The sequence below is a fragment of the Ambystoma mexicanum genome, chromosome 6q (genome assembly GCF_040938575.1).
Source record: "Ambystoma mexicanum isolate Mex_15411 chromosome 6q, UKY_AmexF1_1, whole genome shotgun sequence".
NCBI classification, from domain to species: Eukaryota; Metazoa; Chordata; class Amphibia; order Caudata; family Ambystomatidae; genus Ambystoma; species Ambystoma mexicanum.
In genome coordinates this window covers 3,528,404-3,541,350 of record NC_090937.1, presented here as the reverse complement: position 1 = coordinate 3,541,350, position 12,947 = coordinate 3,528,404, and the positions used below count along the sequence as shown (strand labels likewise).

The following is a 12,947-nucleotide window of genomic DNA, read 5'->3' as shown; positions in this document are numbered from 1 at the left end:
AGATTTTTCTGTGTTTTTTTTAAACATATAGCAGCATATCATCTGCCTATAATAAAATTAGGTTTATCGCTGAGCAGATTTGTAGTCTTCTTTGATGTGATATTGCCTAATATAGCATGCTAGTGGTTCAACTGCCAGTGCAAATAGCATTGGTGGCAGAGGGCATCTCTGTCCAGTGTCCCATGTGGAGGATAGTATACTTGATTGCATTTTGTTTGTTAGTACTGCTGCTTTCGACGAGTTATATAACAGTTGTATCTATTTGAAAAATGGGGATCCTTGCCACATCTCCTACACATTTCGAAGAAGTACGGCCATTCAGTTTAGTCTAATGCCTTTTCCGCCTCAAGATCTGCTGCAACGGCTAGGATCTCAGGGTTTATATTGTGAAGGAGTGCAAATAGCCTCCTTAAGTTATTTGGCGTTGAACGGCCAGGTATAAACCCTTCCTAATCTGGCAGTACTAGTGAGGGCATGAGTGGTTGCAATCGGTTCACATAACAGTTTGGATAGTGTTTTATTGTTGATATTTATCAGAGATAGTGGTCTGCACGATGCATAGCTTGCCGGGTACTTTTTGGGTTTTAATAGCACTGTTATTATTGGAGTCCAGGTGGTCATTGGCAGTACCCCTTTGGAGAGTGAGTATTCGAACATGTGAAGGAGGTTTGGGGAAATCTTGTCTGCAAATTACTTTTAGAATTAACCGGTTAGCCCGTCGATACCTGGGGCTTTATTTTTAGGTAAGGGGCCTCATTACGACCCTGGCGGAAAGTTACCGCCAGGGCCGTGACTTTACCGCCATGGTGCTAACTACGTTAACACCATGGCGGTAAGGGGATTTACCGCCCCATTCCGACCTTGGCGGGGCGGTAAATCCCCAATCCCCATTTACCCTTCCCCATTCCCATTTTTGCCCCATAGGGCATAATGGGAGTGGGGAAGGCGTTAATTACGCCACCGTAAATTACGGTGGCGTAATTAACACCAAGTTCCCTTACCGCCATGGATTTTTACACCCGCTAGAAGCAGGTGTAAAATCCGCCATGGCGGAGAGGGAACTCGTGATTGGCGGTAAGGGGTCGGCGCAGCTAACGATGGCGCTAACCCCTTACCGCCAGGGTCGTAATGAGGCCCAAGGACTTAATTGCCTGCCTTATTTCCTCCGCATTCAGGGGATTCTTGAGCAGTACCTCTTGTTCCGGACTAACCCAGCCCAGTATGAACTGGTTCAGGAAGATGCCTATCTCTCCTTGTGATGTCATAGACTGGGCCGTGTATAGCTTATTGGAATACTCCTTGAATATATTGTTTATTTGTGTGTTGTCCCTCACCATGTTCCTCCACCTTCATGATATCTGTGATTTCATTTCCCTTGAGAATTGCCCATGCAAGTGTTCTGCTTGGGCAGTCACGTTCTCCATATGCCCTAGCCATAACTGGACCCACTAGAAAATGTGATCTCACTAGCTCCTAATCCTGCTAATTCTTTCCTTGCTTCCCTTATCTGACGAAGCTTTGACAAGTCACTTCCACTATCCAGTGTATTTTCCAATGTTTTTATTTCTACCTCTAGGCTTGATAGGTATGAAATGTTTTTGTAATACAACATTACTATATAGTAACAAACTCAAATTATAATACACAAAAGGAGGATTTTTAGAAGAAAAAAATGTTTTAAAAAGAAAATACAGAGAACATTTTTTTAATAATAAAAGTAAATTGACCATTAATTTAAAATACAAAATATACATAAACATCTCTATATCATACATTACATTTAAATTTGCAAAGTACAGTAATCATTGCAAATATATAATTTAGTAAATAATTAACTTCTAATACAAATACAAATATATGTAGCAAGACAGTGTAATTGCACAGATACCTGCTGGTGTGTAAACAGGGCTGGAGTGAGAGGAACTGATAAAATGAACAAATCTGATAAAAATCTTAAGTGTGACTGACTTGTCTGGACCTTCTGGGTCATAGTACAAATGAAATTAAATGGATCTGCACCGGAAAATGACATTGCCGAAGCTGCTTTTATGGATGCCCCTGCAAAGACTATTGTGGACCGTTACAAATTGCCTGCAAAGCAAATTGCACTTATTGAGTTGGAAGGAACTTACATCTATGTTTATCTGAAGCAAAATAAATCTAAGATGGCCCTAACTGATCCAGGCATTGCTGATGTAGCCTAATACATTGAAAAAGATATCAAAGGTATTTCTCTGCTAACACCTGGAAGCCAATTCGACATAGTTGCCAACGAAAATCAGTGGGAGTAAAAGAGCCATTTATTTCTTATATTGATTCACAGCGCCCAGAATTGTCCATGAAGCATCTGAGAGGTGGTGTCATTGGTATCGTTGTTGTCATTGTATTGGCTATTGTGGCTGGCATTGTGGTACTGGTTCTTAGTAGAAGACAGCAGGGACAATATCAGAAAGCTGAGCTGCTGAAATTGCTTTTTGGAGTACCTATCGGGAACTGGCAGGCGATAGCCGTCCCCTGCACGAAGGCCAGTACAAAGGGTTCTGTCTGGACCTGTCCGGAGCTGGAGGGAGCCCCCCTCTATGACGCTGGCACATTAACCTGCCTGCCCTGCCCTAGAAACTATGGCGCCTCTACCCCCTCACTCAGGTACTACAAAAGGCAAGACAACTGCTTCTACACCACTCCAGTAAGCACACCGGTTCACCTTGTCATGGACTAATAACTTCTGACTGGTTGCTCACTACTTGCCCTTCTTGCCTAGTAACATAAAGGCTATGGGCCTCATTACACGGAACGCGGTAAGGGTTTACCGGTACCGGTAAGGGCACCGGTACCGGTAAACCCTTACCACCTTACTACGAGGTCCCTTTGCCGGACCCGAACTCAACGGCTGGTTTTAGCAGCCGTTAAGGAACGGGCCCGCAAAGGGACCTTGGTGCTAATTACGGTACCGCAATTTGCGGTACCTAATTAGCTCCTTCCCCATTCCCATTGAGCCCTATGGGCACAAAAATGGGAATGGGGAAGTGCCTTGGTAAATGGGGAATTATCGCCCCCGCTCACCTAATTCCGCCATCCACCAAGGCGGATACGGTAAAATACCCACGGCAACCATGGAGCTAATAGCACCATGGTTACCGCATACCGTGTAATGAGGCCCATATATGTAACTGACCTCTTGTCCTGTACACCTGTCGCATACTTGCACCAATTAATGATGCAGATTAGTGTCTTACCCAAAGTTTCACCTACTAAAATACTTGACCCATGTAGATCCCTGCTATGCTGTAATTAGTGGCCTCAGGAATTTCGCAGCTAGGTGGAATTTCCAAACTTGAGCACTGGAAATCTTCTACGGTATTTTGGCTCAAAAAAATCATTGAAACACGATGCCAAACCTGCCTACCAAGCTTATCTGAGCTTATCTGCCATAATGTTCTTTAATTGTATCATGATGTCTGCATGCCTGATGTATCCCCCCGCAACATGAGGCTCGGCTTTCCCATTCTGTATACTGGCACCCATTATGTTCTAGAGGTCTGCATGCCTGATGTCGCCCCCCTTAACATAAGGTGTGGCTTTCCCAGTCTGTATACTTGCACCTATTATGTCCCAGATGTCGGCATGCCTTATGTAGCCCCCCGCAACATGAGGCGCGGCTTTGCCAGTCTGTTTACTGGCACCTATTATGTCCTAGAGGTCTGCATGCCTGATGTAGCCCCCCGCAACATGAGGTGTGGCTTTCCCAGTCTGTATACTTAAACCTATTATGTCCAAGATGTCGGCATGCCTGATGTAGTCCCCTGCAACATGAGGCACAGCTTTCCCAGTCTGTATACTGGCACCTATTACGTCCTAGATGTCGGCATGCCTGATGTAGCCCCCCGCAACATGAGGTGTGGCTTTCCCAGTCTGTATACTTGTACCTGCATTATATCTGCATGCCCCTAGTAACATGTTGTGAGACTTGTCAGGGACGGTTCTCACCTGCTGCCATTTTGCTGAAATCCTAATGCATATTCTTGTACTAATGATCTGTAAACAAGCACTTACTATAAATAGCGTATAGATGCCTCAGGGCTTTGTGGGCTGAAATACATGCAGAAAAAAATAAATAAAGTAAATAATAGAAAAATGTAAATACTAACAAAAGCAGCACAATTGCAATACACATTAAAAGCATAAATACATATAGTTTAACATTTGTGTTGAACACAAACAAATATTCACACAACACATTACATTACTTTCACTATAAATATTTGATAGCAAAAGCAAAACCACAGCAAACAAAGAACAGGATGGGTTCAGGTTACCAAGATATTTGATTTTAATATAATGTATTTTTGTATTAATTGATAAACTTTATTATGTTGTTTCCTTAACGTTTTTGTCGGTTTAGCCCTAACTCTTGTTAAAAAACCGGTTCAAATGTTATTACAAGGCTCGCGGTAGCAGCCGTGTAGTTATGGTTAAGTTGCTAAACTCATACAAAGAGCACTTTTTAGGCAGCTTATAACACCGCTCCCCCTGGACGAATCCTCACCAAAAACTATATGGCCGGCTCTGAATTTCTTCGCCAAGTGAAGTTTTGTGTGGGGCGGGCGGAGTTATAGCGGGGACCCAACATTTTATATTTCCCCATTTAGTCTGAATGGCGAAAAACATTGCGCACGGCTACAGCCCGAACGGCTGGATCGATTTTCACCAAATTTGCACCAGGAGTGGGGGCTCGTGCCAGAAAGCATGCTTTTGTGTGTTTGGTGGAAAATCGACAAGTAATTTCTTTGTAAAATACTGAAATGTACATGCCAAAAAATTAGTGATATCTGGTCCGCTCTGCGGACCCATTTCCTTATTCGCTCCGTGGACAGAAGTGTCATTGGATCACATTATGGCGTGGTGTTGGAGAAGTTTGGACGCGGCCGGTGGTTGGCTTGAGGGAAGCGTGCTGTGCGTCAACATTTTTTGGAAAAGCCGCCATGGTGTAACGGAGGACAGTGCAGCGGCGGAAGGGTCTGTAAAATGTACCGTACGCATTGTGTTGGCGGCAATAAGGATGGGAATGGCTGGGGAAGGGAGAAGTGGTTCATGTGACATATGTTGGCTAGTATTTTCTGTGGTGATTGGAGGCAGCTGTCGTAACAGTCCCTTAGCTTCTGCCACGACCTGTTTGCAGCGAACTCTTTTATGTGGTGAGTGGTGGCAGGACATTTGCAGATGGGGAGTGAATTGCACATGACATAGGTTGGGTTGGAGCGCGGGTGGCGGTGCGCTGTGGATGGAATGCGGTAGTTGGGCACATGGAGGCATGCATGGGTGAATGAAGGTGCAGTGGGTCTGTGGAAGGATTACACTATTCGGTGCATGGCCAAAGCCAGTAGCCCGTACGCTGTAGGGCATGAACTGAGGAGCGTAGGGCTGCAACATACACACCGCAGGAAGGCATGTTTGAGTCTGCATCCGGTACAGGGTGGTGCTTGCATAGTGCGGTGTGTGCAGATTGGTTGCAGTAACGTCAGTACTGCAAACTGAATGTGGGTAGGTTGGCAGTGACAAAGTACTTTGTGAATGGGAGTGGGTACGCCTATAGTATGTGAATGAAAGTGTATAGGGGTGCAGGAGAGAGGGTTTACTTTCCACATTGTGTTAACTGTTGCAACTTGTTGCTGCATAGCTACATGGTGGTGCGCAGGTTGGGTAGGACTGCTGGTGGCAGTGGTGTGTATGTGGTGAAGTGCATGGTGGCAGTACGTTGCTGTAGGTGTGTTCAAGGCCTATGTTGTGTGCAGAATTGTTGAAGTAAACCGAATGTTGTGAAAATGTTGTGGTTAGTGACACAATACTTTGTGAATGGCTGTCTGTAGAGGTGGTGGAGGATGTGGTATATTTGTGCATTCTGCTAAGTGCGACCTGTGTTCGTGATTGGGTGTTTTATGGTGTGAGGGAGTGGGGGTGAAGTGCTGCTACCTACGTGTGGCACGTTTGTGCAAAATGGTAGCTGCCCACATGGGCATTATGTTAACTGTTGCCATTTGTTGCTGCGTAGCACCATGGCAGTGTACAGGTTGGGTAGCATTGTTGGTGGCAGTGGTGTCTATGTGGATTGTCGCAGTTGCTGATATGGAGACATGCAAGGTGGCATTACGTTGCTGTGAGTGTGTTCAAGGCCTAGACTATTGGATGCATGGCCGAAAGTCCATAGGCCATGCATTCAAGAGCCTAGGCCTTCAGGACACACACAGCTGTAAATCATTTTTCAATGTGCATGGGTTAGCGGGTGGTGACATGTAAGGAATGGGGGTGGAGCACATTTAAGCCATTATAGGCCACTGTTGCAAATAGATTGTGGGTAGGTTGGCAGTAGCACAATACTTTGTGAATGGTAGTGAGTATGCCCATAGTATGTGATTGAAAGTGCCCATGGATGCAGGAGAGAGTGTCTTGTTTGTACATTATGGTAACTGTTGCAATTTGTTACTGCACAGCACCATGGCGGTGCCCTGTGGTTGGAGATGCTGCAGTCAAAAGTCACGCTGGGTGGGCACTGGGTGCAAAGCTTGTATACTGTCAGTATGTTACAGGGTATGGTTGAAGGGCAGCTTACATGCGCTTGGATAGTGTGCTGTGTGCACAATGCTTGCAGTATGGGCAATGTTGTGAACATGTTGTGTTTATGTTGCCAGTGAAACAATCCTTTCTGAGTGGAAGTGGGTAATACAATAGTATGTGAATGAAAGGGCATAGGGGTGCCGGAGACAGTGTGAGGTTTATACATTATGGTAACAGTTGTATGTAATGATGTGCATGTTCATTGCGGTGTCAAGGTTGGTTAGGAGTGCTGGTGCCAGTGGTGCATAGGTGCATGGTGGTAGTTGGTGATATGCTGACATGTATTGTTGAATTACGGTGGGGGGAATGTGTGGAAGGAGCAGACCCACTGGAGCAATGCAGGTTTGGCAGTGTATGAGGCACAGGATGGTGATCTTTGTAGAATGCGTGTGGAGCACATTGTCAACATGCTACAGCAGCACAAGTGAGTTGGAAAGCGTGTATTGTGCATTCTATGGTGGTGGTGATAGTTGGAACATACTACAGTATTTGTTGTGCGGCAGGAGATGGTGCAGTGAGAAGTTGGGTAGTGTGGCCACAGGGTGCAGTGCGTATGTAATGGGAGTATGGAAGTGGGTATGGTTGAAGGGCAGCTTATATGTGGTTGGTTACTCTGCTGTGTGCAGATTTATTGAAGTAGGCACAATGTTGTGAATGTGGTGTGCATAGGTTTACAGTGACACAATAGCGTGTGCATGGTAGTGCATGGGGTGGTGCAGGCTGCGCTATGTTTGTGGCTTCTGCTAAGTGTGACACGTTTTCGTGAATGGGTGTTTTATGGTTTGGGGGAGTTAGGTAGAACAGCCGCTACGTATGTAACGTTTGTGCATAATGTTAGGTGCCCAGATGGTCACTTGCTTGGATGTATAGTGTTGTGGTAGGTGTGGAAAGGGTTGCAATGTTGTGTGCATAGCCAAAGGTGTGCTGGGGGCGTGTTAGAATGTTTGTGGATGCTGCAATAGTGCATTCTTTAGCAGACTATGTTGTGTGCAGAATTGTTGAAGTAAGCCGAATGTTGTGAAAATGTTGTGGTTAGTGACACAATACTTTGTGAATGGCTGTCTGTAGAGGTGGTGGAGGATGTGGTATATTTGTGCATTCTGCTAAGTGCGACCTGTGTTCGTGATTGGGTGTTTTATGGTGTGAGGGAGTGGGGGTGAAGTGCTGCTACCTACGTGTGGCACGTTTGTGCAAAATGGTAGCTGCCCACATGGGCATTATGTTAACTGTTGCCATTTGTTGCTGCGTAGCACCATGGCAGTGTACAGGTTGGGTAGCATTGTTGGTGGCAGTGGTGTCTATGTGGATTGTCGCAGTTGCTGATATGGAGACATGCAAGGTGGCATTACGTTGCTGTGAGTGTGTTCAAGGCCTAGACTATTGGATGCATGGCCGAAAGTCCATAGGCCATGCATTCAAGAGCCTAGGCCTTCAGGACACACACAGCTGTAAATCATTTTTCAATGTGCATGGGTTAGCGGGTGGTGACATGTAAGGAATGGGGGTGGAGCACATTTAAGCCATTATAGGCCACTGTTGCAAATAGATTGTGGGTAGGTTGGCAGTAGCACAATACTTTGTGAATGGTAGTGAGTATGCCCATAGTATGTGATTGAAAGTGCCCATGGATGCAGGAGAGAGTGTCTTGTTTGTACATTATGGTAACTGTTGCAATTTGTTACTGCACAGCACCATGGCGGTGCCCTGTGGTTGGAGATGCTGCAGTCAAAAGTCACGCTGGGTGGGCACTGGGTGCAAAGCTTGTATACTGTCAGTATGTTACAGGGTATGGTTGAAGGGCAGCTTACACGCGCTTGGATAGTGTGCTGTGTGCACAATGCTTGCAGTATGGGCAATGTTGTGAACATGTTGTGTTTATGTTGCCAGTGAAACAATCCTTTCTGAGTGGAAGTGGGTAATACAATAGTATGTGAATGAAAGGGCATAGGGGTGCCGGAGACAGTGTGAGGTTTATACATTATGGTAACAGTTGTATGTAATGATGTGCATGTTCATTGCGGTGTCAAGGTTGGTTAGGAGTGCTGGTGCCAGTGGTGCATAGGTGCATGGTGGTAGTTGGTGATATGCTGACATGTATTGTTGAATTACGGTGGGGGGAATGTGTGGAAGGAGCAGACCCACTGGAGCAATGCAGGTTTGGCAGTGTATGAGGCACAGGATGGTGATCTTTGTAGAATGCGTGTGGAGCACATTGTCAACATGCTACAGCAGCACAAGTGAGTTGGAAAGCGTGTATTGTGCATTCTATGGTGGTGGTGATAGTTGGAACATACTACAGTATTTGTTGTGCGGCAGGAGATGGTGCAGTGAGAAGTTGGGTAGTGTGGCCACAGGGTGCAGTGCGTATGTAATGGGAGTATGGAAGTGGGTATGGTTGAAGGGCAGCTTATATGTGGTTGGTTACTCTGCTGTGTGCAGATTTATTGAAGTAGGCACAATGTTGTGAATGTGGTGTGCATAGGTTTACAGTGACACAATAGCGTGTGCATGGTAGTGCATGGGGTGGTGCAGGCTGCGCTATGTTTGTGGCTTCTGCTAAGTGTGACACGTTTTCGTGAATGGGTGTTTTATGGTTTGGGGGAGTTAGGTAGAACAGCCGCTACGTATGTAACGTTTGTGCATAATGTTAGGTGCCCAGATGGTCACTTGCTTGGATGTATAGTGTTGTGGTAGGTGTGGAAAGGGTTGCAATGTTGTGTGCATAGCCAAAGGTGTGCTGGGGGCGTGTTAGAATGTTTGTGGATGCTGCAATAGTGCATTCTTTAGCAGACTATGTTGTGTGCAGAATTGTTGAAGTAAGCCGAATGTTGTGAAAATGTTGTGGTTAGTGACACAATACTTTGTGAATGGCTGTCTGTAGAGGTGGTGGAGGATGTGGTATATTTGTGCATTCTGCTAAGTGCGACCTGTGTTCGTGATTGGGTGTTTTATGGTGTGAGGGAGTGGGGGTGAAGTGCTGCTACCTACGTGTGGCACGTTTGTGCAAAATGGTAGCTGCCCACATGGGCATTATGTTAACTGTTGCCATTTGTTGCTGCGTAGCACCATGGCAGTGTACAGGTTGGGTAGCATTGTTGGTGGCAGTGGTGTCTATGTGGATTGTCGCAGTTGCTGATATGGAGACATGCAAGGTGGCATTACGTTGCTGTGAGTGTGTTCAAGGCCTAGACTATTGGATGCATGGCCGAAAGTCCATAGGCCATGCATTCAAGAGCCTAGGCCTTCAGGACACACACAGCTGTAAATCATTTTTCAATGTGCATGGGTTAGCGGGTGGTGACATGTAAGGAATGGGGGTGGAGCACATTTAAGCCATTATAGGCCACTGTTGCAAATAGATTGTGGGTAGGTTGGCAGTAGCACAATACTTTGTGAATGGTAGTGAGTATGCCCATAGTATGTGATTGAAAGTGCCCATGGATGCAGGAGAGAGTGTCTTGTTTGTACATTATGGTAACTGTTGCAATTTGTTACTGCACAGCACCATGGCGGTGCCCTGTGGTTGGAGATGCTGCAGTCAAAAGTCACGCTGGGTGGGCACTGGGTGCAAAGCCAGCGTGGAGGGGCTTTGCAATCAAACGAAACGTGTACTGAGAGTGTTTAGGTGTATAGAAATGACAGTGTGCAATGCAGAGGTTTTGTATGTGATTGGTGCATGCTTGTTTTGAAATGTGACAGCACCCAATTGGGGGAGTGCTGCAAAAAGTGACCGTACAAAGGGAAGAAGTATTGTCAGAGCTTTACTGGGCTGTGGCCCTCACTGTAGATGGGAAAGCGCATCTGCACATCCTCCCATTATGAGCAGGGTGGAAATGGAAATGGAATTGTGGGAAATAGGCAATTAGGAGTTTAGGGAGTGGTTCATAGGAAGGGGCGGTACCATTGCGTCACAATACTGTTTCGCGAGTGTGGTCGACATGGAGAGACGGACAGTGCTTATCGTCGGTGATTCATTTGTGTGCCATCTGCACAGGTGAGGCGTGCAAAGAGGCGTTGCTGGTAATTTCGGGTTGGAAGGAGCGGACGCTTTGTGGGCCCGTCAGGGTGACTGCAGTTTCGGCGGGATGGTTCGCCTTTGCAGATATGTGGCATCTGTCGCAAATGTGGACTGTGTCGTGATGCACTATGGAAGTGTACATTTAGGTTACATGTCATGTGGACGAATGATCCCTCTCCTGAAGAGGTTGCTCAGCGCAGTGATGAGTATTTTTCCTACTGCCAAGGTGATTTTCTCAGGCATAACACCAAGAGCAGTGTGGGTCCATGACGGTGTAATTTGTCCCCAGCCAAAGGTCGGAAAGGTGTGTTTTACACAGAATTATGCGTCAGTTTATGCAGACTGCTAGCACGTTCTCCACCCACAATGAGAACATGAGGTCGCAAAATATGCAGTGGTTCCATAGAAATGGCATTTATTTGAGTCGATTTCTTTTACACTGTGAAAGAAGCATTGACCAGAATGTTGTAAAAATGTGAGGACAGGCAAACAGATACGCATATAAAGAGAAAATACAAAATAAAATTGCTCGCACGCATGTAAAAAAAAAACCACTTTATACATATACGCTGGAAGACTGAATCCCCTGCTCAGTTTCATATTCTTTACCACCCACCTTCACTATCCTGAAAAGGTAGTGCACTGCACGGTACTTTCAGGATTGCACGTGCCACATCCTTGGTGGCCATGTGGATGTATGCGGATGGAGAAATTGTGCATACTTTCATCGAACTTTGTAGTGGACGTGCTTTGGAATGGCACATTTTGTACTGTAAATGTGTAACAGTACATTTCAAGTGTTGTACAGCAATGACAGTGTTCGATGATGGCAGCTTAAATGCGTTTGGTGGATGTGTGTTTGCCTATTTACCAGTAACCCAATGAAGTACAGCTGCAGAAAAGTAGCGCAAAGGGAAGGACTGTTTCAGTTTTACAGTGGTGCGGCCCACGTGCTACTTTGGGATGTGCACGTGCCAAAATCTGCCCTTTACACCACCTTGCCCAATTGCCATGGCAGTGTGGGGATTAGCCAATCAGGTAGTGTGGGTGTGGTTAACAGGAAGGGGAGTTGAAACGGTTGCACATTATACTGTGCGTACTGAGGGTGGCTGACATGGCGAAACGTATTGTGTTGACTATATGTGATCCCTTTGTTATAGATTTGCACAACTATGCCCTGCAAAGAAACTTTGACTGCAATTTTGGTTTGGAAGGAGTGGACGCATTGTGGAATGCTGTTATGAGTGCCATTTCATCGACATGCATGCACTTTGCAAAGACCTTGCCACATTTCCACTAGTAGATGTTATCGTAATTCATTATGGCGGCTTGCATATGGGTTACCTACCTTGCTTACATTCGTTCCGTAGATTGAGGAGGTTGCTGGATGTCGTGAGGACACTTTTTCCCAACGCCAAGGTGCTTTTCTCATCTATAAAACCGCGTGGGGTATGGCCTACTGCTCATGGATGTTGTTCCGAGCCAGACGAAGGAAGGTGTCTGATCAACAGAAGCATGTACACTTTTTTGTTTGCTCATGGAATGTTCTTCTGCAACAATGACCTTATTACTTCCCCCTGCCCTGGTTGCAAGTTGAGTGATGTCATGAATGAGATTCGTAATGCCATCTTTGATATCATGGGTGTTAGTCCTTGCAGTGCACACTGGTGGCACGAGTTATGGTTGCTTAGCTTACCATAACTGTCAAATTGTGTGGGTTTTTCGGTTTTACTTGTAACCATAACATCCCTGTCACAACGTTTTTCCATCCAATTTCATAGGTTTTTGCTAGTGCAACTTAACCATAGCGTCCCTTTAACAATGTTTTTGTTAGTGAACATATAGATACGTATTGTGATGAAGTCCCCTTTCGTCTAGTGGCCACGAGTCAAGACACTCAGGGAGCTGTGTACCCAGACAAACCAGTAATGGAAAAATACATTTCCCACAATACCCCCCAGAAACAGAAGCAAAACCGGTACCGGATCCAGGAAGCAAAATTAGGAGCTAGGGAGATAGTAACCCTGGGAAAACACCCAGTCCTTTCACTTAAGACAGGGAAGACACCAGAAAACCTTTCCCAGGTCCTAAATATCAAAATCAAGCAGGCAACCCACCCGCAGAGTGACTACATCTCCCACAATGCCCTTCTCTCCCAACCAGAAAACACAGACCAGATCAGGGACGTTAAGTTATCCCTTCAAGGAGCGGGAGGCCATAGCAAAACCTTTCAAGGACAGGGAGACCCTAGGAGAAACCTAAACACCCCTAGAGACCCACTAAACCCACTTGGCATCCCAACAGCAGTACAGCATGC

General features: G+C 45.8%; 1 protein-coding gene and 1 pseudogene across 4 annotated transcripts in view; both read left to right on the top strand.

Annotated features, from left to right (window-relative positions):
- TMOD1 (tropomodulin 1) overlaps positions 1-12,947 on the top strand; it is a 720,714-nt gene that overhangs the window by 368,627 nt on the left and 339,140 nt on the right. The window lies entirely within an intron of this gene.
- LOC138515446 (epithelial cell adhesion molecule-like) lies at positions 1,860-2,719 on the top strand (annotated as a pseudogene).